Genomic DNA, 6,000 nt, shown 5'->3' on the forward strand with positions numbered 1-6,000 from the left:
CTCGCAGGATAGTTCATGTCTCCACATGACTAACAGTTCTTGGCAATCGCCAGCTCCCTGGCTGCAAGCTGATGTGTTTTTAAATCATGCTTAGCAATCAAATCGGTATTTGCCAGCGCTGCCGGAGCCTCCGCGTCCCCGCTCCGCGTTTTCGCCGAGAAACCGCTGGGTCTCCCTGCGAAGCCCGCCGGCAGGGGAGCAGCTCCTCGGCCCTTTCAGCGTCCCTTCCCCGTTACGAGTCTTTTGATCCGCTCGGACAAGAAGGACGGGGATGCACRGGCCGGGGCCGGCCCCGAGACGCTCAGCATCCTCCTTCGCCTCCACTGCACCCTCGCAAGTCAGTTCACGAATCGCAGATGAAGCAGTCGGCCGATGCCTGCGCTGCTCAAGGCTCGGGAGCCAAAAGCAAGCCACGAAATGCTGCGGTCGCAGCGGGGTGCAGCGGGGCATCCTTGCAGGGAGGGCAGCGCCGACACGCGGGGGCACCAGGGAAAGGCTCTGCAGGGACACGGCGGCGCGCACAGCTTCCTTCCCTTTCCAAATTGCTTCCAGATCCACAGATGAGAAGAAAGCCACCGCCTCCCAGCGCCCCTGCAAGGCCTGGCACCCTGGGGCCTGCTGGGGACGCTGCTACCTGTAAAAAGCAGCGTCACGGCCACCGGGGCACAAAGCCGAAGGGAGACAGCGTATTCGGCACCTCCTTGCCCGACGTTCACCCGGCTCGGGCCCACGAGCGCGCCGGGAACGCCGTCTCCAAAACCCAACGGCGAGCGCGCGCTGGACGGCTGCAGCCAACCCTTTCCCCGCACCGCATCCCCTTCCCCAAACCCCCAAACAGCCTCATTTTCCCCAAACCACGCTCCGCCAGGCTACGGAGTGAGGGGCCGGGGAAGGGCCTGGGTTTGTCCCACCGTCGCCATCCCCATGCCACGGCCCGGCCGCGGATGCTGGTGCCCGGGGCGGCCGGCCGGGATGCAGCCGCCGCAAGCTGGGATGCAGCCACCACAAGCCAGGAAGGGGCCAGCGGCCCCATGCACGAGTTTCCCTTTGGAAGGAGCAGCCTTGTTAAGGAGCGACCCGAGCTGCCTGGAGACGGAGGGGTTTTCTCTGCATACCTCAACTCTCCATGGCAAAGCCGCGCCAACTCCCACTTTGTCATGCAAATGCRGGCGCCCCGGCGCGTCCCCCCGGCTCTCCCCAGCACAATGCCGGCAGCCAGCGGTACGAAATCCAAAATCCGCCGCCGCCGTCTACGCGGCAGCCGGGAGGAACCGCCGGCTTCGGCGCACAAAAGCCGTGCCCTCGGGACGGGGAGACGGAGGCGCGGCGGGACCCGCGGCAAGGTGAAAGTCCGCCTGGGGAAAGCAGCCCGGGAACCTGCTTTGTGTCCGTCATTTATTGTAACAGCTGGCGAACGCGACCCGCTGACCAACAGCTGCCCGGGCCGAGCGGCGGCGGGAAGGCATGAAATTACCATGTCATTGCAGCCCTCCGGCCGCGCCGCATTCAGAGGAGACAAAAGGAAGTTTTATCGCGGCGGAGGATGCGCGGCGGCCCCCTCCCGCACACCCGGCCCCGCCGAAACGCGGGCGGTGAGCGGGGGGAGAGACGCGGGCGGGCGGCGACGCGCTCCGGGTTAACATCCCGAGCCGTTTTCCAGCCCTGCAGAACAAGCCGGAGACGCGCGAGAGCTTCTCGCGGCGCGGAGGCAAAGCAAGGGGCAGCGCCAGCACTGAAAAATCAGTTTTTCAGCCTGAGAATGGCTCACGCCGGGCGGGCGACAGCTGGGTTTTCCGGCCGGCACAGATCAGAGCAAAACACCCGATAAATACCCGCACGCGGCATTCCTCCCCGGGCGGCGGGGCCGGGGGCTGCCCGGCCCCATCTGCACTCGCTGCACGTTCGCTGCCGGGGCCGCGACGGAAACGCAGCGCCCGCCACCGCCAGCACCTGTTTTCTCGATTGTCTTGGGCTTTTCCCCCCCCAGCGCAGCAGAACGGGCTCAAAAACAATAAAATTTATAACCCACTCCTCCGAAACAGTCAGTTATAAACCAGCCTTTTCTGTTTCCTAAAATGCTACACAAGTGAAAAGTGACTTTGGGCTGCCTCAGGTTTTTTTTCCTTTAAAAAAAAAAGAAGAAAAAAAGACAGAAGTTTCCCTGCTGTTCCAGCATTAACAGCGTTCTTTCTCCCAAAGAAAGGCTTTTTGCCCCAGTTCCAACTAGCCGCCTTTGACACACGCACGCTCTCCCCATCTCCAAGCCGCACATCTTTAAAACGAGCAGCTCTGCGCAAGCCGTGCAAGACCCTGTTCCCCCAAAGCACAGATCACTGGAGCGCAGCCTTCAAAAAAGCACTTTATCTAATCTCTGCCAGTCCAGGCGCTCGCTGTCTGCTAATTCTCTGCCACACAAGTTACTGTAGGCGCAATTAGGTTAATGCTACTGCAGTTGCTTTTTGGTTCAGCACTAAAGGGGGGTATAATTAGAATATGACCACGCGGCAGGCGGCGGGCTCCRGCCGCAAACGTCGATTCACAGCATTAAAGCTGTCACCGGGCACCGAAGCCAGTCCTCCGAGGAAAGAGCCGACTCGCCCAGCYGCCCGGTATTGCTTCTGGCCGGGGCTTTGGGGACCGCGTCCAAGAAACGCGCCGGCGCGGGCTCTCGGCTGCTTTACTACGGCATTTGCTTTTGAAAGCGGTTCAGCTCCGTGCGCACCCTGCGTGGAGCAACATGCCATGGGCAAGGCGCTTGCGAAACCCGGGCTTCCAGGATGCAGAGAGGTTTATTCACRCGCCGGCCGGGTCGGAAAGCAAACGGCCACTGCTGCGACACATCCCAAGGAAGCAGCAGCAGCGCTCACACCTCTATCCGGCGCCCTGCGCTACCCGGCGAGGCTTTTCCCTGCACGCAGGTAGCAGGTCTCCCCGCATTTCCCAGCCCAGGATGTTTGCTCCTGCCCTCCCGATTCAAACCGGCCCCTCCRGCAGAGAGCTGAGCTGCTGCCGCTCAGTTCCCCCCACGGGGGAGGCAGGATCTGGCCAAGCGCTGCTTCATCCTGCAGAAGGAAAAAGCCTGGCTGCGGCTTGGGCAGTGCCCACCGTGCCCACCCCGCTCGCCGTCCCCGAGAGCCGGCAGGGATGGTGCAGCGGGAAATGCGCRGATTTGCCTCTCTCGGGAGAGATGTCGGCGCCTGGAGTCATCCCGGGCAAGCTGCTCGTCCAGGCTTTTTAATCACGGAGCAGGAGTCCCAGGGCCTCCGCTAACAGCGCCTAGAAAGGGCAAAAGATAACAGCTCTCCAGCTGCTTCCAGGAGGGTTTTCACATGCTCGCGCTCGGACTCTCCAAGGACAAGCTAAGAAAGCGCAAGAGCAGCAGACAAAGCGGCGTCCGCTTCTCGAAAAAGAGACGGGACAAGGCAAAGGCAGCTTCCCCCCGCCAGGCTCCACTGTGCCCCACGGACGGGGCATCATCCCCACGCGGCAGCTCTGCAGCCCCAGAGCGACCGAACCACGCACGCAGCGCTGCGCGGGATCAGAAAACACGCTGCAGAGAAAGCAGTGCCTCTCCGTCTGGTTTGGCTTCCTGATTTCTTTTAACATCTGCCATTTTAATCATTTGTCTCCGTTTTGTTCCTTCCTGGGTTTAGAGATAGACAACAGAAAGCGTTTAGAGATAAATCACACGTGCTCTGTCTCGAGGCAAGGTGCTTCTCCCGGCTTTGTTTCTTGAAATAATCCTGTCCTAGAAACACACGCATGCGATTTCATGTTTCCTGAAGATAAAGAGATCCCACAGAAAGAACGGCTTCGGGTTTTTTGCAGCGTTTAGCACAGGAAGACAACGGTTAAGATTAACAGCTCTTAGGAAGTTTGCAAGGGATAAAGAAAACTGCAAGTTGGGGAGAAAATGGGTTTAACTTTCAAAACCACCATGCGCACGTGTTCCTCCTCCGGCAACTGCCCGCAGTCCCCCAAAACCCCCTCTGTTCGCACGATCTGCAGGTCTAAACGCAGGTTTTCCGTGTGCTTTATCAGCCCGACGGATCACAGCCGTGGTGTTATTAAGGCACGCGTGCGAGGCTGACGTTCCGACSCAGGAGATGCCAGCAAGGGGAAGGGATGCAGACGCAGAGCGGGGCGGGAGGCACCGCGTTAACGCCCTGGCGCGGGGTAAACGTCCAGGGGACTTGCTGGGCAGCAAAGCAGGTCGAGGAGCAGCTTTGGGGGCAGACGTCCCCGCTCCCTCGGGCCACGCGACTCCTCCGAGGGGCACGGCAGCCTCCCTGGCATTAACGCTCGGGGACACCATTCCCGGGCGGGTGGATGAAACCCGGCTCCGGGTGCCCAGCCCCGGGCGCAAGGAAAGCAGGAGACCCTGCAGCAAGTGCGGGAAACTAGGGATGAGATGCTCTCGGCTCGCAGGTGGGTCGGGGCAACCTCCCCCGGCTCGGGGAGCAGCTGAGGCCGCCCAAAACCGCCTCCCGTGGTGCAAGACACGCTCCCGGTTCGGGCAGACCGGACGGGGTTGCTGCTGCCACTTTTAGCAGCGGTGGCAGTTTTTGGTTTTCTGTGCATGCGCGGTGACCCGGTCGGTCCCATCCCACGGGGAGGCACCATCTCCATGCCAGGACTGGGCTCGGGAACTACGCTTAAAGTAAGATACTGGGGGCGAAAAGAGCAGCTCTCAAGAGCAGAGCATCACCGACACGCTCCCAGCGCAGCCCCGACCCCGCCAGAYGCGCTCCCGGCTTAAATAAGACGGCGGCACCACCTGAAATATTTTTAAAGCACCTTCATAGAGTTACTTAAGCCTCGCAAACCCACCGCACGAGGGGCACAAGCGGCATTATCTGCCCGGTCCAGACGGAGTCGGCGGCACAAAGCAGCCGTATCTCGCCTGCAGACGCGCAGCAAGCCGCTGCTACAGCCCTGGCTCCCGCACTAATCTCTAAATCACTGCTTGCCGAAGGCCAATAAATCAGCATCAAACATCACCTTCCAGCTGCCAGCGGTTTGCGCAGACACGGAGACATCTCCGTTACACTTCAAATTAAGTACACCGAAGAAGGACCAAAGTTTGGTTTTAAACGTGCAGCTGTTTCACACCAAAGCGGCGCCGCCGTAGCGTAGCGGGCGCCGACCTCCTCCCCACGCGATGCCGCAGCAGGCCACGGCGCTCGTGCCCTCTCCCCGGTCCCGGCCCCATTTCGGACAGCAAAAATCTTCTGCGAATTGCAGGAGAAGTTTGCAAACCTCGCGCCAGCAAGCGCCCGCCGACACAGTGGCCGCGGCGGCCGGGTTTTGAGGAAGGGCTCCCGGAAACCCCGCGTGCCACCCGCGGCCGATGTTCGGAGCATCGTTAGCAGCAGCCGTGTTTCACCGGGCGCATGGAGGCAGGCGACACAGGCGGCGAACCCCCAGTGGGAGCCTCCCGGCCCCTCTCCGGCCGCAGCATCCCCGTGTCCCCACGTCCCCAGGGAAGGAGAGGAGGAGGAGGAGGAKGCACGAGAAGGAGGAGGGACGAGGATGCTGCTCCTCCTGGGAAAAGGAGCGGAGCGGCGGCTCCCAGACGGGCTCAGCAGGTGCCCCCCAGCACTCTTCTCCTGCGGGACCCCCGCTCGGCGCCCCCGGCCCCCCTGCCCTCTCCCCAGCCCACTGCACCCCCCTCCACGGCACAATCCCCCTCTGCGTAACCCCACGGCGTGGCGCCCACAGCGCCCTCACCCCCGTTGCACAGCCCTCCATTGCACAGCCCTGATCCCCACGTTGTGCCCCCCAATGCACAGCTCCCCGTTGCTGGGGGGGGGCCCTGACCCCGCTGCAGGGCTCCCCATTGCACACTCTTCACTCCCCCCTTTGCACAGCCCCACAGTGTCCCTCTCTTGCCCCCACTACAGGCCCCCATTGCACATCTCTCACCCCACCACTGTGGACCCCTCACCCCTCACTGCAAGCCGCCCCATTGCACACCCCTCACCCCCCATTGCGCACCCC

This window comes from Apteryx rowi, unplaced genomic scaffold, assembly GCF_003343035.1.
Source record: "Apteryx rowi isolate R43461 unplaced genomic scaffold, aptRow1 scaffold_68, whole genome shotgun sequence".
Lineage (NCBI taxonomy): Eukaryota > Metazoa > Chordata > Aves > Apterygiformes > Apterygidae > Apteryx > Apteryx rowi.